This window comes from Haemaphysalis longicornis, unplaced genomic scaffold, assembly GCF_048455015.1.
Source record: "Haemaphysalis longicornis isolate Haplotype H1 unplaced genomic scaffold, Haemaphysalis longicornis Haplotype H1 scaffold_2, whole genome shotgun sequence".
Classification (NCBI taxonomy): Eukaryota; Metazoa; Arthropoda; class Arachnida; order Ixodida; family Ixodidae; genus Haemaphysalis; species Haemaphysalis longicornis.
The window spans coordinates 208,079,162-208,103,176 of NW_027526295.1; the positions used below are offsets into that span (position 1 = coordinate 208,079,162).

At 48.9% G+C, this 24,015-nt stretch overlaps 1 protein-coding gene across 3 annotated transcripts in view; it reads right to left on the bottom strand.

Annotated features, from left to right (window-relative positions):
• Positions 1-24,015, bottom strand: part of LOC144169832 (transcription factor Sp9-like) — a 199,661-nt gene that overhangs the window by 20,267 nt on the left and 155,379 nt on the right. Inside the window, exon 1 of one of the 3 annotated variants that reach the window (XM_077699197.1) lies at positions 9,966-10,297. The exons of the other annotated variants lie outside the window; for them this stretch is intronic. The gene's annotated coding sequence lies outside the window, so the exon portion shown is untranslated. Of the gene's footprint in view, positions 1-9,965; positions 10,298-24,015 lie in introns of those variants that run through there. 3 annotated transcript variants of the gene reach the window in all.

Here is a 24,015-nt window from a genome sequence, read left to right on the forward strand (position 1 = left end):
TAAGATCTTTGTAATGCCGGGAGTTTTGCGCCGTCATACGGAGCGAAATTTGCGGCCGTTTACGCCACTTCGCCATAAAAGCCGCCTAACACAGAATACAGCTGTATAGTAGCGGCCCCATCTTCCCAGAGATTGACTCTGTGTAGAGATTCAATCTCTAGAGATTGACTCTGGCGTACTCGGGGAAAACGTACCCTGGTACAAAGGAGAGTGAGGTTGAAACGCAAGCATGACGTAACTGTGCAAGTCAAGCGATAACAAGACACCATGCTTTAGACGAACATTGAAAGAAGTTACAAACATGGCCGCGATTACTTCATCGAGATAAAACGTAAAGCGCCTAGGAGGACAGGCTCTGAATCGATGTTCTTTTGGGAAGGGGAAAGGGGGGGGGTGATTTGCGCTCTTTAACAAAAAAAACTGTCGAACCTGCCATTTTTCTGCCATCATCCTCTTTCCCCGCTTGGTGACATGGGCTGTAACATCCCACCCATATTTTGCAAAGCGTGATTGGGTGGTTTTTGAGCTCGTTTAGCCTGCAACACCTGAATACAATTCTAAAGGACGCCGACCAAGAAATTTAATATAACGGACAACTTTATTATCTCGTACGGGATACAGTTCACGATCGAGATGAGGGTCGAAATTGGGTCGGGTTATGTTAGCTTCGAGGTGTGACCTAAGAAACGTCCATGCCCCTGAGGAAAATCACCGTCATTGCGACTGAGCATGAGCTCCGCAGTTTGGGGGACTGCCAGGGATGCGATAAATGCCGAGAATTCCTGTCTAGAACTGTCCGTGCAGAAATCGATATTAAACACGAAGTAAGCGAAATTTTAAATCTTATACACTGAGCTTGCCCATGACTGCGTGGCAATCCAAAGTGACACCACGGCTTTGGTTTGTGGGGCGGCCATGATGAGGGCATTGTGTTTTCCCTTTCGAGATTTACAAAGTAACGACGACTGTCGAACAAAGAAGTAAATACGTATAACGCCACAATGGAGCCATTATTAAACGCTCGATTTGATTTCAGCGTCCAGTTGACGTTTTCATGACGCGCCCTTCGTCTCAGCCGTCTTCCACCGGAACCGTGCAGTGAAGCCTATCACTGCAGTCTCCCGTCTCACGGGTACAATATTACTTGCATTGCCTGAGACCTCAAATGGTGGCACAGCGCACGGGTCAGGTGGAAAATGTTTATTTTTAATTTCAGATACCATGAGCATTTCAATGTGATGACCGCGGCTCGGTATTGCATAACAAGCGCGACATGTGGAAGCCGCAAGTCCGCAAAGGCAGAATAAATTTGATTTTACAGTCCCATGTGTTGGCGAGCGATACCCTCCCGTCCTATTCTCAGTGTTCTGTCCATCATTTCCGAATGTAACCAGGGTAACCGTCGTCGTTGTTTATGCTACGTAAACGCCAAAAAAAAAGTAAATTTCACGTAACTGTCATCTTCGCACCGTCAGCAGCAGAGCATGAGGACCAGGGGCTCGAAAACATCTAAAAAAGTACTTAAAGACGCTTGCTGGGGGGGGGGGGGGGGGGGGTAAAAGAACGCGTTCGGGCTAAGTCAACTTTGCAGCGAGATGTGTACCTTATAAGCAAAGCGATGATGTTCGCTGTTGAAAATGACGACTAAGACAGAAAAAGGAAACGGGGCGCAAAGGAAAAATGATCGCCGCGATGGTGATGACAGCGCACAACCGAAGAAGTGACCGATAATAGCGTGTAAGTATAGGCAAACAAGGGCGACTGCCCGGAGCCTCTCGGTCATAATAAACGAGGAAACAAAATGGCGCAATGGGGAAAATATCATGACGGTGGTAATCAGACGATCCAATTGCACGGCTGACACGTTTGTGCTGTCAGTGCTGCATTTACTTCGATGAACTCCAGGGGCGGTATTCTCGTGTTTGTCCGTTTTGAAAACGTCCGTTTTGAGTCCGTTTTGTTGTGACGTACTTTCAGTTGTAGGCGGGCTTTGGGTTGACTTTTGCGCAACTGTTCTTGTATACACATTTTAAACGACAAAACCTTTTGCAAACTATGTTTTGTGTGTTTATTGTTCAGCCAGTGAACCAACAACAAGGCGACGAAAAATCGTCTGCTCCAAATCGTCTGCTCCGAGAGGACGTAGCTCATAGCTCCGCCGTGCTTGCACGGCGTCACATCCGAGTGTTCGCTTTAAGCCAATCAGGGCTTGCTCAAAACGGACACTTTTGAAACGGACACAAAACGGACCAAACACGAGAATACCGCCCCAGAACGAGTACGTTCGCCTCAACTGTGAAGCATGGTCGCCCCCGAAAGTACGCCTCACAAACAGACATAAAGGAATGCATAAATGTCGCAGGGCGAGCAAAGAGGCAGGCGCTCGCTGCAGCTATACAAGCACGGGCAGCCGACACCACTGCCATTTGCGGGCCATTTATAGCCCTCTGATGACGAAGACGTCGTTACAATGGGAGGATGACATAATCAAGGCAGAGATATCATAAGACATACAGGATCGCACCTTGAAATAAAAAGCGGTTTTGCATTCCTGCAGCGTTAAATGCGTCATTGAATTTTAATGTATCAGCAAAAACAACTGGGCGTGATGTTCCTTTAGAAGCAGATCCAAGCAATATTCATGTTTTTTTTCGAGCATGCGTGAGTCTGTACGCGCTGTTAGCGCAGATTTGAAGAAATAGAAGACTCCTCGGCAACTTAACTGTCTACTAAATATAAAACGTTCGTTCTTACCTTTTCTGCTCTATTTCTTTAAAAAGCATAAAGAGGTCAACTGTTAGTTTTACCCCTGCAACAAATTAATGATTATACACGCTTAATAAGTCATTTTCAGGGCTGGGAGGTAACAAATTCGGAACCAAATGCATATGCGCGAAAATCTGCCCACAGCTGGTGTCCGATAATTGCTATGGTCACAAAGCACACATTGCTTGTAAAAAGCCCAGCGACTTCGGGCCGCGCGCATAGACTAATTGATGAGGCTGGTCCGTTTGCAATTTCCCCGCCACCAATTTAGCGCTACTGCGCAACACCACGCCGTTCACTGCCGAGGTGCATAGGCGTCTACGGGTTGGCAATGGACGAATCGACGCCCTATTGCGTGCGTATATATACGCAACCTCGAGGAGCTGGAAAGCGAGCCATTAATCTTTGTTAATGACAGGGCGGGTGCGCCTTTAAAAATAAGCGCTCGCCACCGCAGATAGTACGCCGAGTTAACTTATCGCCTCGTTCTGTGTATTGAACAGTCAAATGGGGGTTACACACACTCGAGCGACACCTTGGTCGTGAGACGCACAGTAGTGGGACTACGGATTAATTTAAGCTAAACCTGTGAGCGAATACTGTAACGAGGGGAATCGTTGTACACGTTTCACAGAATTTCCTTAAATGACTTGGGATAGTGTTGTTTTCTGACAAGTTAACGGTTTAACGGATTGGATGGATTGTGGGGTTTAACGCGCCGACGCAACGCAGGCGATGAGGCGCGCCGTAGTGGAGGGCTCCGGATTAATTTTGACCACCTGGGGATCTTTAACGTGCGCCGAAATCTCGTACACACGGGCGCTTTTGCTTTTCGCCTCCATCAGAAAAGCGGCCGCCGCGGCCGGGAATCGAACCCGCGACCTCGTGCCCAGCAACGGTTTAACGTCAGAACTGTTCGTAACCTCGGGTGGAGCGTGCGTGTAGCCCTGAAAGGCGACCAAAATACATTGCCACAATCACATTAATCTGCTTTTGTTTGTCATATATGCCACAGTACTAGTTTCCTTGTGCAACCGTCACCTGCGATTACCCAAAACCAGTATGCAAAGCTGAAAATCCACTCCGAGGTGTTAGGGACGCGGCAAAGCGCTCTTCCCAAATAACTATCGCTTTGTTTTCACAGTAATAGCGAGCATCGAAAATTAATTGGGTTAACACGCCTGACTCGTATACGTGAAACTGACGCTAATCCTCACATCACACGTTACAGATACGTCGTATCCATTTAATGCGCTCAGAATTCACCTTATGACACGCCTAAAACGCGTGTATCAGTTCGAAACCGCAGACGGCTTGAGCAACACGAAACTGTTCGCGCATCCTCGTTTCAGCGGAACCTAAATCACCTAAGGTTACGCCGGAGCATCCCAATTATCTTCCGAGCCCATAAATTTTATCAGGCAGTGCGTAATCATACGCGCGCTCCCATAGCACGCCGTTTATGGGGAGCGGAGCCATGAGAAGTTTACACGCATGCGCACCTCACGTCGCGGCAGAACCTGGCGCTCACGTACCCGTAAATCAAAGTTTCAAAACATTGTGCGTGTGGATTTTCTCTTTACTTAATGCACGTCGAAATGCTGTTTTGCTGAGATGGGGCTAGACACGACGCGATGAAGAGCCAATGAAGAGAATCTTAATTGGCGCTGCGGCCCGGGGATATGCGGAACTGCAGCATAGACCAGCTTACTGCTAAAGTAAAAAAAAAAAACGATGCAAACCAAAGAAAAAAAGGTTGTTCTACTTATTGAAAAAAATTCGGAACCTCTAAAATTATAGCTGAAGAGTAACTAACTTTTACTACTTCGAGACGAGGAAGAATCATTAGTGAAAATGTTTCGACGGGCTGAAATACAACACCGAATAAAAACGTTAATTTACGGCTAACCATCACATTGAAAGCAATACGCTGCAAGCCGGAGGTCACGCCAGAACTTGAGGTAAAAATTTACGCGACGAGGTTATACACGCTGATAGAGGGAGGGAGGGGGAGGGGGTTACAGAGTGATTTAAAGCGCGGGAGGGATATGTAACGGGAGCTGTGGCTGTTTTTTTTTCCTCGGAAGTGTTTGTTTTCACATCGCTTACAAAAACAGCCACCACGTCCCGAAGAGAACACACACTGCGTTGTGTGTGTCCTCTTCCCTGGTTCCGATTTTTTTTTTTTTGCCAGTTGCAGTCATATATTACTCAATCGTGAAATAGGCTAACAAGTATCACTCGATTATTTACCGTAAAACACATAAACACACCCAATGTAATCTACGCACGGACTTGATTTATTGATCATGAGGTTTAACGCGCCGACGCTACACAGGCGATGCGGCGCTCCGTAGTGGAGGGCTCAGGACTAATTTTGACAACCTAGGGATCTTTAACGTGCGCAGAAATCTCGAACACACGGGCGTTTATGCTTTTCACCTCGACCGGAATCTACGCATGGACGTTCCTGCCGACTTTATATATACATACCCTGGCAACACAATATCACGACCAACTGGTCGTGCACAATATATGCCTCATCTGCTTGCCAAATGCCTGCGAATTGCGAGACATTGGCATTGTCAGATTACGATAACCGCAACCTTTCCGTGCGTCGTCTCATCTCGATGCTCACAGCGCCAGACATCACTTCGCTTTTCTAATGGCGTATACATAGTGTTCAATATTGTGCCATGAAATGCGCGGATCTTTGGTAAACAGTGCTATATTCTTTTCGACAGTTAAACATTCAAGGCGAAGATGTATTTCGACCATTAAAAAGCGTACTGCAACAATTTCTTGATTATGCTCTACTTAAAAAAAAAACCTTCGACCTATATATGTGTTAAAAGAATCATAGCGCATATAGTCAACACGGAATACATGGTAACCTGGACGTACAAACCTGGGGATTTGTTCTAATTCCTAAGTTGAAATATTAACAGGCCACATTTGCTGCAATCTCATATATGTAGGTGTACAGCGTGCCTTTGTAATTTTCATCTCGGAACGAATACTTTATACTCAACTGCTCGCATTTCATCTATCGCTTACTACGTGAAAAAACGAGTTCTGTCTCAATCCCTATCTGGCTCACCGGCCGATATTTGCGACCGAAATGTGCGAAGAACTCGAGTTTATATCTAGATATACCGATAAGATTTTCCAATGGACTTATACGGTCATCTGCTAGCGGTCACGTGACGGAACACGGTCTTACTCAGAACATATTACAGAGAGTTATAGCAGGGCGGAGAGCCGGTCCCGGTACGGTACCCGGTAGACGACCGGAGCTACTGCGTGCGCAGATGCGGAAAAACTGGTTGTGCGCGTGCGCATGTGTACCAGTAACGGTTTTCCGCTCTGCTATAACTCTCTATGGCAAACAAACAACGGAGCGCAATAAGCCTTTGTGACATCCGAGCGCACCAGGGGTGCTCATAAACTGTAACGAACTGTTTTCTTCTCCAACATGAGCTGTCCTGCGAAGGCCTGCGCGCTTATATTTGCAAGCTGCGTTTCGTGGACGACGCCGGATGCGTAAAACAAGTTACACAAAGCAGCGCAGTGTTGGAAATACGTGTTTGCTGTTATCGATGGAATCGATTTCATAACAAGCAATCAAATCCCGAACACGACAAGCCCGGCCGGCGAAGACCACGCACATTCATACGCACGCCGCTGCGTCTAAAAGCGAAAGCTTTCTCAGTGGGACCCCTGGCATCCTGTCAAAAACTAATGCATTTCCACATAGACCGGTTGGTCGACCAAAAAGCTCTGATGAGATCCCTGGACACACGAAACCTTCGTGAAACCGGGCTTCCGTCCTGCCAAAACGGTGACTTGAAAATCGCCGACAAGCAACGATTCTAGATAAGTCAATACACGCATCGATCATGAAGAAGGAGTAAAATAGTATACCCTTTATCTGATAAACCATTTATCGGAATACATTTAGATCGTTCGTGGATGCACTTCGTGCGCGGGATATAGTCGCGCGGGTTCCTTCTTTGTTTGCTATTTGGGTATTTTCAGGTTTGCCGATCAACCGGACACACTTGCAGCGAGGTTGGACGCACTTCTGGTATTCGCGCTTCTCTCAACTTTCCTTAAGAAGGGATGAGAATTTTTTTATTGTTATATATTTAAGCAAAATTAACGCATAGTTTGTAGTCACTACGAGGAACTAGAGCTCAAGAAGCACACGCAGCATTGTCGAGGATATATTTATGGTTCTGGGAAGGGGGGGGGGGTGGTGAAGGGAATATATATTTATATGTGATGCGCGTCAGCTTCTCGGGCAATGCGTTTTTCGGTTTGTTCAATGTCTCGAAGAAATTTTTTTTTATTACATGAAATTTGGCCAGAAAAAACGAAACGACATGATTAAATGCTACAGAAAACGCAGATCATTCGTGACCACAAATCGAAGCTACTAAAACGTAGTGCCTATAGACTGTTTAAACGTAGGTGCATGAACTTATTCGCTGCGCCGTTAATGCACGTGAGCACAAGAAAGTTTAGCGAGCCGAGTATACTTCACGGCGGAATGTCCGTAGACGCAGTGCTTTCAGAAAACCTTTAAGAGAGACTGTAAGGGATCAAGCTGTCTAACCTTCTTAGTAAGCGTTTAACGAGGCTTTCAAGTGAGTTGCGAGCATTGTTTAATTGCCCCACCACGTTAAAGTGCAGAACGCGTACGCCATGTCACGAGTTTTTCCGACCGATTTACTGTCGACCCACAGGCGAGTAAGTGGTGCCAAATTTAGCGCGTTTCTAGCAAGCTAACCGGTTCACCCTGTGCATAAACAAAAGAAAATGGGATATTAACCATACAACTGGTAGAAAATAAACGCTCTGAGGGCTCAGATGGCACGAAAAGGCATTGCAAACGAGTGGTACGTTATTGCTGCATAGGTTCTGCGGCGGCCGCGAACGGCGCATGCGCATAGTGTTTTCTCTTCTGCCGCCTATCAATATGTGGGAGCGCTCCCATAGACTCCCGCAATTATAGTAAAAAAAATGGATCTACTTGCTTAAACTTCACCACGCAAGCAACACTAAAACTTCAACGAACTTTGGTGTCTTTTGAACAAAGCAAACATTTGTTCTCCGCCGTTGGAGTTATTTGCTGCAATTCGGTAAGGAGAAGCGGGTATGTAGGGTACGCCAGACCATGGGCCCCACAGGGTTGCGGAATCAACATACTGTCGCCACGTGGCCTTTTCTTAGACGATGAACCATTATACAATTCCGCTCGCTGGAATTTCGGGGCCGCCAAAGCTTATCCATGCCTATCCGGTGTATACGTTGACCACCCAAGCTCCCGTGCTGCGCCTGGCAGCCGGGGAACTAAGTTTGCGTTGCAATGAAGCGAAATCTCGTTGGTACGCATATCCGATTAATCACTCCACAGTTCCGCTCACAGGATAGTCGAGATAGCCGAGCTGTCGCTCCAAACTTCGTGGTGATAGATTGGGTCGCGTACTGAAGGTTCGCAATTACTTCGCCTTCCCACTCTTCGTCAAGCCTGAATGAACAACGCTTTACTGTTACCTCACGCGGGTTTATGAACAATTTATTTCTTTCCTACGCCCAGCGAAATACACGGCCGCCGCACCACGTGGACTGGTATGCGCGCGGCGTCCATTCGTCGTCCTGATTGACGCAGGAGGTCGGTGTCGAAAGGACCGCGTATAAGCGGACACAATTAGTAGGGCCCACCTGGTCGCCTTCCATTAGCGTCCCCCCTCCCCACCTCTTCCACCGCTGGCACGACTCCAGCCGTGGTGCAAGGCGTCGGGAATAGCACGCGGATGCCGGCACGCTGTACACGGACGCACGTAGGAGCCGACGAGCACGCGGGAGATTCAAGGCCACGTCGCGTCGAATCGACGCCGGCCGTGGCGAAGACCCTCCACGACTGGCAACAGAAGCGCCACAATGAAACGAGCTGGCGGACGCTTTGTTCTAGGGCTGGGCTTGGAATTCTCTAACGTAGGTGTGCGTCGAAGGAGCCAGCGAGGAAGCTTGCCATGAGGAATCGAATGTTGGATTCAGGTGCCATCGGCCACATTAGGCGTCGGCAACGAGCTCGAGAGAAGGAACTTCCACCACTAGTTGTTTTTTGGTGACCTAAACGCTCCGTTCACACGCAGGTCATTTATGTCGGTGTAGACTGGTACAAAGAATTACCGTGAGAGCAATCCGAAATTACCAGCCAATGTCGCAATGGCCTAAATTACCAGCCAATGTCGCGAGCTTGGGAAATCTTATGTGAACGCTAGGAAGGTCGAGGGCAGGTGATGGTAGAACATGATACTTCCCGCTTCCTTCTCTCTTCCCTTTTCCCTCTCAAAAGGAACGAGAACGGGGAAGCCTGCGCGCACTGTCGCTGACGTGGCCGCAAGGTGACTGAGTGTGATCACCCTTAGCACCTACCACTAAGTAATCAGTTGCGAGGCAACGCTCGTCTCGTCTGTGGTCCATTTTTAGAGCTGTTGTCAAGTTGTCACTAATTTTATTTTCTCTCCCTCTTTCTTTCTTTCTCTGTTTTCTCAGCCATAACAGACCCGTGATTGGCTTCCCTCAAAAGCGATCGGAATGACAAGTATTCCGTTGCCCCATCTACACGTCGTCTCACCACCCGAAATTTTTGAAGGTAGTCTTAATTGCTGTTGCAATATGTAGCGTTGACAAACGCACGCGGCTTCAGCCACGTTGTGATGGTGCAAGAGATGTTTATCACCATGTCACTGGCCGGCCATCCCTTCAGCGCCGTTCTTTTGCAGCTGCCAATACTCTTCCCAACGAAACAAAATATTCAAGTGAAAAATCCCTCACTTATAATTTGCGACGTTTGCCTACCGCTGGAACGTGCAACATCTGAGGCTACTGCATGTAGAAAAAAAACCAGCTATGGAACAACTGAACCTTCGTTTTCGATAACGCAAGTTACGGATAAAAAGTAACGAATCGAGCGGGGTAAAATAACAAATATTCGAATACACAGTGAAAGCGAAACCCACGTGTTCCGTCAAAGCGTGCACACTCGGGGATCATGGCTCTTTTCCACAGCGATGGCCTTGTAAGCGAGCAATGCCCCGCACATGTAGTCGCAACTGCTCCATGCTAAGCGATCTCGACGACACGTGGTCGCTACCCCCGCGCACCATGCTCTAGAAGTAAAAACAAACCTGCCAGTAGCATGGTGTCTTCGTTCTTGGATCTCGCAGTCCGGCACGTGGTGTCAAGCGGTTAAGTCTGCCCCTTGCTGCTCCAGCGACGCGCAGCACTGAGATCGAACATCAACGGCGATGAAGAAAACAGTTCTTCCCGGGGCGGGAGACGAGAAAAGAGGCCGCGTAGGCGGCAACAACAGCGACCGTGACCGTGTCCGGCACGCATCCGTCGGCGACAAGCAAAAAGTGTAGCGCCGCAGCGGCCGATGGTGCTGTGCCCCTTCCTTCCGTCCTCCTCCGGCGGTTTTCTTTTTTCCTTCTCTGGAGAGGACGTCCGCACGCGAGCAGAGACGCGTTAACTTTGAAGCCGGCCCGAGCGATGCACCACCCTGCGCCCACCAGCTCGTATTCCGAGGGGGCCGGAGGGGAACCTCCCGGTATCGGTGAGGGGGCGTCGCAGGGAGGGGAAAGTTGCCCCTAAGCTTGCCCCCTTCCCCCCCCCCCCCCCCCCACGGCCGATGTTCGGCGGCGGCAACCACCCGAGAGAGAAGAGACGGCCGCCGCCCCGGAGCGCCAGCTCAGTGGGCCATCCGGCCGGCCAGACGAAGACCATCTTCGGTAAGGAGAAAGGAGCTCATTACGGGATCCCTGGAAAGCACCGGCCGCACGAGCGGCGGCGGCGGCGGCGACGATGCGCTTTCCTTGCCTTCGGCTTCTCGCGCGGACGCCACCGGCAAACCGCGCGCACCAAAGAGGAAAAGTAATGATGATGGCCTCTCGGAGTAGGCTCGCCCGCTCTCTCATCCTCTCGCGCTACTCCGTGCAGGACCGAACGGACGCGCGAAGGTGGGAAAAGAAATAGCAAAGAAGGAGTAAAATGCTCTCAGCGCACGTTCACGCACACAGACAAACGCAGAGGAGTACTAGCGCGGTCACACGGTTGTGAGGGTGAAAAAAAAGAAAAAGCTATGCCGCGTGCAAGAAAGAACTCTCACGTACTAGAGACTCGGACTCAATTGTTCTAGGTAGGGTACAAACGAAGTAAACATACGAAAGTAAAGAAAAAAACAGAGAGAGGCCCCGTACGACAATGCCAAGAGCAAAGCGCTATTCCTGATACTGGGAAAGCTGGCTCCGTGGAAGCCGGAGAGCTTGAACAAAGGAGTGAGCGCCCCGTAGAGAAGCTGTGAGCGTTGAGAGGAGAGACATCGATGCCGCTCCCCCGCCCGCACTTCCGCTGCTGCGGGAAAGCATCCCGTACGTCCGCTCCTCTGCTGCCCACCAGGGTGTCGAACCGGAACCGGAACCGAACCGAAAACCGGAACCGAACCCGAATTTTTGCCCGGAACCGGAACTGAACCGGAACCGTATTTTTTCCGCCATTTTGGAACTGAACCCGAACCGGAACGAATCGAAGGAACCGTTCCGAACCGGTTCCGGGGCCTCAAAAATGTAATTTCTAGTTTTCCATTTCGGTACAATACCTTGCGTCTGAAGATATCTTGCCACTCGCCAGACAGAACCATGAAATATTATGCCTAGTCTGCAGTTCCCAAGGCCCATCATGTTCACTTCTAATTGTTGCACTCGATTTAAAGTAAAGTTGTCCGTATATACTACCGTATATACAGTTTGCGTTAGGTACTGCCCATCTCTCCCAATTGTCTTTTACATTTAACATAACTTAAGTTATAAGGCATATTACGAGGCAACATGTCATGGAATTCTTCATGGTTTCTATCTACATGGTGTTTAAAATCGTGTAAAGTTTTCAATGTGCTGTTAATTCGCATGCATACCTGTCCGCTTGTGAAGGCCTTCAGGGACACCATCAACAATAAATCCATATCTTCCACTTATTCTAGTTTGAATGGGCAGTTATATACAAACAGCACTGAGACACCAACACTCGCAGTTCTCAAAATTAACGTCACTTTTTCTTGTATACAGCGCCGTTGTGTCCTTTGGTTACTGCTCTAAGAGAACATTAGATATTAAAAAAAGGGGAATCCTAATTTACACTTTTAAAGTATATTTGATAGCATTTTCATGTTATCTTGAATCTGCTCAACCTTAAACTTAAGAGGCGGATGGATTGAAGTCGATTAGTGCGGGTTAGCGGGTAGACTGGGGTGAATTAGTTAGGTGAGTGAATGAGCTAATGTGAATTAGTGGGACTGGTGTGTTGATTAATTTGGATTAAAGGAATTAGCGGGTCAGTTGAGGCGGATTCGACGGTCGGACCAAACATGATATCTTTGGGGTACTTGGCATTTGGAAATTTTGCAGCGTTCTCCTTCTCGACCAATCAGGAAATTTTGTCACGCACGAAAAAGCCCCAAAATTATGTGACGACCGCCTGAATGCTATAAAAGGTCTTTCTTTATGCCCGTATTGCGCTATTATGTTGTTGCTATATTAACATTGACATCTCGGACTAAAGTTAATAACTAATTGCCTAATGCAAATTTTATATTCATCAAAGGGTTTTCAAAGCATGTGTATATATGAGGGGAGACAGTTGGAAAGAAACTAAACTGCAATAAAAAAGGGAGGGACGATCAACTGGTTTGATGCAAAGACGCCCGATAGCATTCTTCAATAACTTCTTTTTTTGTTACCTTTCTGCAGCCTCCCACACCTGTAGCATCTCAACCTTGAAAACAGCCCCCTCTAAGCTGAGGAAGCTGCGATAGCACGTGCGCTTAGCCAAAGCGGTACAAAACTCTCATAACAGACTCTTAACAGGAGTGGCCCAACTTTTTCAACAGTCGATTGCATGTTACAACACTTCCGATGATCAATCAGAGACCACCAACGTGACCAGTCACGATTGTATGGGCACCAGCTCATACTGGCATCTACGGCAAACAAGATCACCAACCTCGTGGGTCGAGATTTGACTCACTTAGCCAGCGCTGATGAAGCCCGTCCCTAGTGCATGCATCCTGCAGTCACAGACCTGGAAGTTACTAAGCACTATGGCCTCTTCCATAGAACGTATTCCTCCTCGCACAAATCGCTACCGATTAACCAGGAAAGATTACTCCGCACCCTGTGGGCATACACCTTCCCACACAACACCAGACTCCACCTGTTTGACGGGACACAACTCTCTCCATTTCGTTGCTTCTGTGGAGAGCCTGGGAACATCATACACATAGTAGGCGGCTGCGACAAGTGTGCCGTAGATCCATCCAACCTCCACGTTTCCACAGAGAATTGGGAGACAGCCATGGCCAGCTCCGGCCTGGAAGATCAGTTGCTATTGATGGAAACGGCTGTCGATTCAGCCCCCTCGAATGAGGTCACCTTTCTGAAACTTTGCCTCGATTGAATTAAACTTCATTCTCTCTCTCTCTCTCTACAAGTGATCATTACTGCTGCTTGTGACTTCACTTGGCTATCATCTTTCCTACAGCCCAATTGCTGTCACCATGCAGTCACTGAAGGGGCCATTAGCAAGTTCCTATCTCCGGTGGTTCCCTATCCAATGCCGTCCTATACACGCCGCCCGATGAGTCTTTGTATCCATTCTTTCTTCTAACAGCTCTGTTACCAGATAAAAGATGAGCAGAAGGAAATTTCTCTAAATACCACCTGCCACGCTTGGCAGTCGGCGCCACATACTCGTCACACTACCATAGAAAACATTTTACAGGTACATTTGTAGGTACATTTTGCAGCTCTTCAACACTTTAGATAAACTCGCCGTCGTGGCTCAGTGGCTAAGGCGTTGCGCTGCTGAGCACACAGACGCGATTTAGATTCCCGGCCTCGGCAGGAGATGGGGCGTGCTATTGGAACACATTATCCACAAAAGGCTACAGAACTATCTCGAACAGCACAACATGCCAGCTGATACCATGTGTGGATTTCGCAGTCATCTCTGTACGCAGGACATCCTTCTTCAACTTAAAGAAGAGGTCATGCTTAAATCCTCTCGGGACCACCAAAAAGCCATACTAGACCTAGTTTTAAAAGGGGCATTTGATAATGTGACCCACACAGCCATACTCAAACAGCTAAACGGCCTAAACTGCGGGAAACGTACCTACACCTACGTGCGAGACTTCCTTGACTGCCGGAAAGCTATTCTGAAGGTGGGTGACCTGACATCAGATCCGGTTTCCCTCGGCAACAAGGGCACACCCCAGGGTGCCGTCCGGTCCCCATTGCTATTCAACATAGGCCTGATTGGTCTCCTTCCGCTCCTGGCTGCTATACCAGGCATACGCCATGGATTATATGCGGACGATATTACCATATGGGCCATTCATGGATCAGTAGAGGACATGGAGAATAATCTCCAACAGGCGGTTGACATAGTCATCCAATACGCACAGCAGTGTGGCCTAGAATGCTCGCCGCAGAAATCGGAGCTGTTGATCGTTTCAGCAAAGAAAAAACCCTCTTCTGGGCCGCCAACCATCTCTCTACATATGGATGGCCATGTAATTGTTCCGGCTCCACAAGTCAGAATTTTGGGCATGCTTTTCCAAGCGGATCGCTCGAACATCCAACTGTTCAACACATTTAAGAACACCACAGAGCAAGTATCCCACATGATCCGGAGAATTAGTACCAAGACGAGGGGTATGCGAGAGGAGGATGTACTCAGGCTGGTTCAAGCCATACTCCCTACGCCATACTCTCCAAGACCAAACAGGAAAAGGTGGAAGCGTTGATACGCAAGGCGTACAAAGTAGCATTAGGACTACCTGTTACCACCTCAACGCAGAAACTCTTGCGGTTTGGAGTCCACAATACCTTAGCTGAACTATTCGAAGCCCACCATTTGAGCCAACTCTTACGTCTTAGCTCTACCCCTACCGGTAGAGCAATTTTGTCTCAACTGCACCTGCGCTCTCCTCTGCAACACCCGCAGGCCGATGCGACGCAGCTTCCACATGAGGTTCGCAGGTTCATCGATGTGGCCCCACTGCCACGCAACATGCATCCGACACATCACGAGGCTCGTAGGGAAGCTCGAGCGAAAGCGATTGTTAATCAATACGGCCGAAACTCTGCCACAGTCTATACAGACGCCGCTTCCTATCCAGGGCGAAAAGCTATGACCGCTGTCGTTTCCACAACTGAAAACCTCGTTACATGCGCATCAATTCCCACCATCCACTCTCTGCAGGCGGAGGAAGCGGCCATCTCCCTAGCCATTGCACAAACCTCTGCAGAAATAATTATCACAGACAGCCAACAAGCATGTAGAACCTTCTCCAGCGGTTGCATATCACGACCTGCCAGAACAAATCTACTCCAGCATCCTCCTCGACATCTTGTGAGGATTATTTGGGCTCCAGCCCACTCCGCCGTGTCTGGCAACGAAGCTGCCCATCAGCGTGCCCGAAAGTTGACCCACCGGGCAAGCCAGGAGTTCGGCGAGCAGTGGCAGGTCTGCCCCCTCTTGTCATTCCACGAAATCACCCAGCATTACCGGCTGGAACGAACGAAATTTCGCGCGAACGCTGCATTGACTCCCCACATAACACGCAAATGGCACCACCCGAACGGCGATCCTCCGCCCTACTGCCCATATTGCAAGACAGCTACAATAGCAAACCTGACCCACCTTATTTGGCACTGCTCTGCGTACCAATCCTTCCGCCCCATCCTGTTGAATGCCCTACCCAATCCAAGCGAGATACCTCCCACGACACTCAGCGACCCCGATTTCCTTGCTGCCCTTGGGCGCTTCGCTCTCGAGAGTGGCCTCGCAAAAGTAGTTTAGCTGAGGTCTACCACCCCTATGTGTGCATTCCGGAACTGACTATTCCTCTCCAGGATCTTCAAATGAACATCACCTCGTGACCACCTCTTCCCTCCCCTTTCCCCCTTCTCCCCCTTCCGGCCCCTGGGCCCTCCTTGTGTTAATAAAAGACCTTCACTCACTCACTCCCCCTGCGCACAAAAGCCTCACTAAAGAACAAGAGCGCCACCTCCGAGGCATCCAAACAAACACTTTTCCTCATCCCACTAAAGCTCACATTCTGGCCCCCACCCTGTACTCCTCGCAATGCCGCTTCTGCGAGGCTCCGGGCACCCTCTACCATATCATGTGGGGCTGTGATAAGAACCCCCACCTAACCCCTACCCCTCCCCTGAGCACTGGGAGAGAGTACTGTCCAGCTCGCACCCTGACGACCAGCTTTGGCTGGTGCAGAGAGCCCAAGAAGCCGGACGGACTCAAGGGGTCCTGGAATGAGGACTCGTCCCCAGGGTGGACTGTTTTTGAGGCACGTTTATTCCTCCTCCTCCTCCCGGCCTCGGTGGCCACTTTTCTGATGGAAGCGAAAAGCAAAAACGTTCGTGTGTCCGAAATTTCGGCGCACGTAAAGATCCCCAGGTGGTCAAAATTATTCCGGAGCCCTCCACTATGGCGCGCCTCGTCGTCGGCGTTGCATGGGCGCGTTAAATCCAACAATAAATAAATAAATAAATAAATAAATAAATAAATAAATAAATAAATAAATAAATAAATAAATAAATAAATAAATAAATAAATAAATAAGTAAACAAGCAGTAAATAAATAAATCAACACTTTCGATAAACGCTTTCACTCTTCTTCGCATTTGGAAGCACTGCGAAAACTATAGCTATTGCGAGCACAGAGCAACAGTGCGTGATTCGCTCGTCGCTGCGGATACACCTTCCGTTTCTGCTTTGCTTTTGTGGCTTTTTTTTAAGTAGCTATCAAATGCGTTTTATTCTGCAACTTAAAGAAAGCCGGAAAACAGCCGTTACACCGCTGTAATGACGTCATTCATTGGTCGAAGAACGCGAAGACCGGGAAGGAGAGAAAAATGTTTTGAGCAAGTTTTTATGTTATCTGACGAGGAGAGAGCAGTAATTTTTGGCTGAGGCACATTGCGACCTCATAATCTAATGTGTTGGTTGACTACTTTATGCAAGCACTCAAGATTTAGAAAAAAGTTAAAAAAAGTGTTGCAGGGTCGCATTAGTTTGGCTAAGACAAAATATTCGGACAAATAAACCTTCATTATGACTTTGTTTTTATGCCGAATAGATAAGGAAATGAAAAACGAGCACAAAAAATTAACAGAAAAAAAAACACGCCTGATATTTTTCTTCGAACCCGTTTGAACCCGTTTGAACCGGTTCGAGCCGGTTCGAACCGGTACGGAATGGTGCTCTGGAACTGAACCCGAACCGAACCCGAAAGGCTGGAACCCGAACCTGAACCGAACCCGAAAAAATTCCGGTTCGACACCCTGCTGCCCACACATTCGGAAATCGTGAAGCTGTAACTGCCTCGGCGTGAGCGAGGGCTTTGCCAGTGAGAATCAGCGATGTCAGATTTCAGCGATATTAGTCGCAGATAAATTAACAACTCGCTGTCATTCGAATCGCCTTTAAGCTGGCTGCAGAAAAATCCGAACTTCCTACAAGGTCTATAATACACCGCACAGACCCAAGAACGCGCACGGACGCACGCACCATCTTTAACTGTGGGAAAAGCTTCTCTCCACAACACGACAGCATTGCCGGAAAAACGCTTATTGTCTGCTGCAAGCTACGTGTACAAAATGCTCGACTACTGGCAAAATCTTAACCATGAAACAAGCGTAAAATGAGCGAGGATGGAGCAGGGGAAAACTTCTAGTAAATCTCAGCCCATTCTACGAATAATTTTTTTAAGACAGAGAAAGCAGCAACATTTTCGCGCGAAGGCAGCTATTAGGGGCGAAGCCCCTTAGGGGCTGGGGCTGTTGGCGCCTCCTGTCGTCGTCGTAATCATTGTCTCATGTAGTAACGATACTAAAACACCGGGACACTAGTTTACGCCTCGCGCTAGAACGCAACGCGCACTAAAATATCACAGGGACCCTCGTTTACGCCTCGCGCTAGAGAGCTCCGTGCTTCAAAGACAAGATACTTCTACCTCCCAACGGTTTCATCTCCGTTGGCAAAAACGCCAAGGAACCAAGAATACACTTATACACTGCACGCATCGCCCCACCCCAGGTTTCACGTCAGTGGAGATGGCCTGGGATTTTTATTTTTTAAATATTAGTGCATAGTTGAGTGCTGACGTATCATTCTTCCTCGTCTTATGTCTTACAAAAAATATAAAATAAACAAACTTATGCCGAAAGAGAAAGAAAAGAAACAGCTTAATTGTCGTCGTCGGACAAGTTGTCTGTCAGCCCTTCACCGGCGTTGACCTTGCCGTGTACACACTGTCGCTCCGAGCGATGCTGAGCCTACCGTCTGGCAACGCCCTGTATGACGCACTCGTTATGTGCGCGTGCTACCCGCGCCTTTTGTTTCCGTCTTGCGGCGATGCCCGTGCGCCTTGGGCGCACCGCGAAAGGCGTGCGCGCGGACAAGAGCGTTCCCCCGACGCAGCAGCGCAGCGAACACCGCCCAAACCAGAAGGCCTGCGACATTCCTGCTGACCCTCCAACAGCTTCACGTCAAGCGAGTGGTCTCCATCTCTCCTGTTCTCAACGGTTCCTATTCCCGGAATCAGTCGCTCAGCAAGGCCAAATTCTGTCATCGGCTTAGCTTTGCAGTTTTATCTCCTCCAAAAATTTCCTTCAAGAAGGGGTTGGTTGACGAGGTTCAGCGGCGGGTGTCACCGAGGGCGACAGGTTGAGACACTACGGACATGAAAGGAATACACCTTTGCGGCAACATCTTTCACACAAGAGGAAAAGCCTGCGTACTGCCAGATGATTCCTGTTCCGCACTTCCAAAGATGAGCTTGGTACTTTCTTCTGCAGTGGTTATGATTTTTGATCTGTGAAGCGGAGCGGCAGCAAGGACGGAAAGCCGGTCATCGGCCGCCCCATGACGAGACGGTGACTAGGCCTTCTTACGTCGAAGAAGACGTCTCTGAGCCACAGCGCAGCGGCCGCCTGTCGTCGCCCCGCCCGCTACTGATCTGACGAGCAGCATGCAACGGACAGACGACGTGGCGAGGATGATTAGCGATTCCCGAAACTGCGCACCGCGTTGCCCGTAGTTCGCGGCCCCGTGGTGTCACCCTTGTAATGACGACTACAACAACGACGACGCCGACCACACACGCACGCCCAGCGTGGTGCCTCCGTTTGTGTTCGCCGGAACACAACGGAAAAAAACCGGCCGCGTCTAGCGAGAAGTCACGTGAAACAGGAGGGCGCCACTTCTGCAGCCGGCTAACTTTCTACACGCGCCTGATGGACAGGGAGCCTCTGCCACAATGCAGCGTCTCGAGAAGAGGCGAGGAGGAGGAGGAGGAGGAGGAGGGTGCGAGGATCAGCGAAGAAAGTCGTGCTCCTTCCTCCGACTTGCAGCGGGGAGGCTCCCTAATGAGGAGCGGGCGGAGGAGTCACGAAGCCGCGTCGTAAAGCGTCCCCTTTTCACGGCCGATGATCAAAGGCGATGATCTGGGAACAGTATTGTGCCAGGCGCTGTCCCGTTGCGGCGTCCCGCTGCCCTGACTCCCGCGCCGAAATGCCGCAAGTGAAGCGTCTTCCGGAAAACGCTCACCGCCGATGAGTACCGTGTGAACGCGGGGAAGACCGGTGCGCGCGTTTCAGGGTCCCGCTGCGCCTCGGCTAGGACAGAGAAAGGCTTGTTTGTGTGAAGGCCACTGCTGGAATCGTGGAATGGAATCGTGTAAAAGCGAGGCACCAGGGCGTAAAAGCCGCGCGATGGGCACAAGTGTTTCGCTGCGGGCGCTATTTCTTGCACGCTCGTTGTAATTTGGTGTAGAATATACGTCGTAAAGTTGTTTGGTTCGCCGGTTTCAGGGCCCGCTGCGCGCAGCTTGGATACGGAAAGGCTTGTCTTTGTGAAAGCCATGTGCACCGGACGTGTGCGGCTATCGTCAAAACGGCGAATAGCACGTTCTCTGAAATCGCTTTCATGTTTTCCCGGAAGCAGACGCTGACCGTGAGTACTGCGCAATCGCCTTGCGAAGACGCTTACGTCCCTGTTGAGGCTGCGTAATATACCCTGGTATTTTGTTTCAATCACCCATTTCCCGTGGACTCATAATAAACTCAATGTAAAAGATAAATCGTAAGGCAGTTCATAATTACGTTTGATAACTCTCAGTTCTTTCAACACACCCTCTCCAATCAACTTTACAGACCCACAGCAGCATGCAGCTCATTCAAAAGGTGGAAAGTCAGGCAAATAGGCCCCCAAGCGAATTTGCGGTTTATAGGCAGCATATAACGTGCCGGTTAGCACTGGAACTCCTGTATTTGTACTAACTGCCTTTCTTGAGTTTCAACCACAGGAAATAACAGGTATCTGCAAGTGGTCGTTTTTTTTTTTTAACTCTGTAGGGCCGTTACGTACCCCTGCAACGTCTTTTGAGTGCGCTTATAGCTATTAGAGGGCGCATAATAGAATGCGCATACAATACACGCCAGACAGAATATCAGCGACATGAGTTGGTTATAGCGTCAGCGAATGCGATAAATTACAGCGAAAAACGCCACCGCCTATTGCAGGTTTCAATGAAAAACTGCCTTGGCGTCAATGAACACAATTGAGCGGCGCAGAGCTGGCGGTGAACAAGAGGCATCTGTAACGCTAAAATGAACGGAGAGTGCAGGCGACCTCGGCAGCTGTGATGACGTCACGGATCACGTGAATTCGTGAGATGTCGGCAAGCACTCCGGCATTATAAACTGGCACAATATTTACAGCTGCCACTGCAAAAAAAAAAAAAACATCAATTTTATGAAAACGCCCCCCCCCCTTCCCCCCCCCCCCCTCTTTCCCCTAACGTATCAATAGTTCGGGCTGCAGTGTAGAAGGATGGGGCCGCCGGGGCCATTACGGCATCGATGCCAGAAGAAAGTAAATGCTTTGTTCGAGGAGGAATCAAGGTGTCAATAAAAGGTGAAGACATTTGCAAGAAAAGAAATTTTTGCACTCGCATTTTCTGAAGCTGACCAGACCTTTGGAAGCGACGGGAGCGGTGGTGAATAAGTCATTACGTCGAGAGGAAGAATGCGCAGGGTCTGTAGACGGTCTACAAGTGGCGCACGCCATATTTGTTTTCGAATAAATAGACAAATAAAAACCCCTGACGTGATTGGTTATTACTCCGTGGGAAAAAAACGTTGAGGAAATTCTTGGAAAACCTAAGAGCACCAATGTACGGTCCCTGCGATGCCACAGCCTGTCACGAGCTTGACTAATAAAACTTCGTATACAATGAAGCTTTGTTTCATCTCCCAGTGACACTTCGAGCATATCTAGAAATCAACGGGCACACACAATGTAGCGGTAAAGAATTCACTTTGAAAATGACAGGCGCTCATGCACAAAACGCTCGGCTGATGGCACAGGCCTATACATTTCCTTCTACTATAAATTAATAAGTGGCGCCATTAAAGGTGTACCACTTTCTCTACGTTAAAATTTTCTCGGCGATTTAAACCCAAATATAATCACAAAAAGGTGCAGCAGGTAATGTATACTCTAGAATTGTTGCGTAGATATGCCTAAGCGTTCCTTGTTTTCTTGGAGGGTGACTGGTATACCTCATTCTTGGTCGGCCCAGCGACCGGTGGCGTGGTTCACTCTTACAAAAAAGGTCGGGGCATTCGCTAATGGAGTACTAACAAGTTACTTGTCCCAGTATACACTCGGTACTTAGTAACTGGAGGTAGTAAATTTAGCAATAGTCGGGGTTACTAACTGAAGAAGACAGTAAGCACCACTATCTACACTGGTAAAGACCTAGCGATAACACTCTCCTGAGCTACATGCGTTTACTAACTGGCCATGTATAACCTAGTCATAAGCACGACCTTAATCTAGTGCATACTACTTCCTACACAGTGTATTTCCTAACCATGCAGTTGCTAGTGGCAGAGCCTACGTACAAAACCGCGGGGTAGAAAGGTTCGTAAGGAGTTAGTAAATACGGCCGTTACTACCTTTCACGACACTTTTTATTAAGAGTGTTCTAAATGTTGGGACAGACAAGTACACTCGTATCCGACACCGAAGCCATTCCCTTCCGTTTAGATGGCTGCAAGTGGCGGCAATCGGGACACGACTGAGGCTATATCGACACCACTATTTAGCCGTTTCGTGGGATAGCATGCTGGCCGACTCCAGTGCGGGCGTACAACAAGGGCCGGCTGAACGCGCGGTGATGGCCCTGGTGTCCATCCACGGAACTCCAGACTAGGGGTTCCTTGAGTGAAAATAAGGCTGCTTTCTTCTTCTTCTTCTTCTTCTTCTTCTTCTTCTTCTTCTTCTTCTTCTTCTTCTTCTTCTATTTAGCGGTGATCGCTTCAGTACAGCTACTGGAGACACATGAAACGGCCACGCCGTGAGGAAGCCTGCTACCAACACTCAACTGTGAAGGCTTCCCCGCATCGCTGCCTGCTTTGGCGGCGGCGAAGACGAGCTTTGGCAAGTCCGCTCAAAGGCGATGACACGTCTCCCGCGAAGACGACAGCTTGTTCCCGTTCGAGCCGCACAATGAGCTCGCTCTTGTACGCGGCTCCCCGGGCATAGATGTGCGCGTCCGGAAGGATGTGACACGAATGGAGCCCTCGTCTCTTTCGAAAGGGCGCGAAGGCGGAGAGCACAACAAGGGGCCAAGGTGTGGCACGGGGCGAGGTCTGCGCGCATGTTCCGCGTGGCTCGCTGATCCGTTCCCCAGGAGTGGTACACAAGCCGCGAATGCTCTCGCTTCGCGCTAACAAGCGTGCAGAAGGGGCGACACATTTCGGAGCCGTGTGTCCAGCCCGGTGCGTGCAATGCGCTGGTTATCCGTGGTTTCACGGTGTGTGCGAGCGCTCTGCTAGTTCTAGTGGACGTGTGTCGAAGGAAGAAAGGAGATTTCCAGGATCCGTGGTGGCTCGGTGGCTACGGAGTGTGAGAGTTCGATTCCCGGCCTCAGAGGTTGTGCTCGTGTGCATGGGGTCTCGTCGAACGTTCAAGATTCCATAGCCCGTTATGGAATCTTATACTTATATATACTTATAGCTTATACTTATACTTATAGCCCGTTACGTTCCGCTATAACAGCACAGTTGAGAAACCGCGTGTTGTTTCAGGGCGTAAAACCCCGATTCGAGATAGCGTACACTCAGGAATCAAATAGGATTTTTTTTTATGAAGTCATTATTTTTTATCATACCAGCTCTTACCCCGGATGGTAACATCAACACATAAATATACGTAGAAATATTTAAGGCTTTTCCATTATCAGTCGTCAAATATTGTCGCCCGCAGAGTTACGACTGGCGGCTTGCATCTCTGGTAAAATACTGTCTTAAGGTATACGTTGAGCCCAGAGTGGGATTTGACCTCAAATGCACTGGCGATAGGGCTTTGAAGATAAGCGGAGAACTCCATAGGAATTATTAATGAAAGAAAAGCGATTTCCTAAGCAGCTGGGCATGTGATATAAATATTCATTTGTTCGGAATGTTGTTAGCTCCATCACATGGGGAAGGTGGCTGCTTTTGAATACTTAAAAGGGTGCAGTTAAGTGTTCAGTAACCAGGGAGGGAAATGTACACTTGAAAGGACAACATACACATAAATGAACGGTTGAAACAGAAAAACACCTCTGCAGAAACACATACACACTCATGTTGAAGGCAGGGAGGGGCAGAACGCATATACAAAATCTAAACTCACGTGATTAACTACGTGGATTCTATCGGCGATCGCGGCTTGTCGGATTTGGTATAATTTTACAAAGGAGCGGTTTGCACATGCCGCATATATGGTATATAAGGTGTGCAGACACTTCACACGCCGTGTAAAAATGTCCACGGAATTAGACACGTGTTATTCCTTCACACTGCATGCGCACACAGTGTGGCCCAACGTTCCGTGTGGCCTGTGTGTTTTTGTGGTGTCGCCCCCGGAGCGCAGGGCTGTATGCATTGCTTTCGCGCACAAGTATAACCATGGTTTTGAGCAGAGCATCTGTATCCACAACTCCCCGTATATCCTGCAGAGCAAATTGTTATCGCTATCTCCAGTAGCGTTATCTACCCACTTTGCCTTTTTTTCGCTTTCAGTCTGTGGATGAGGGGGAAGGGGGAT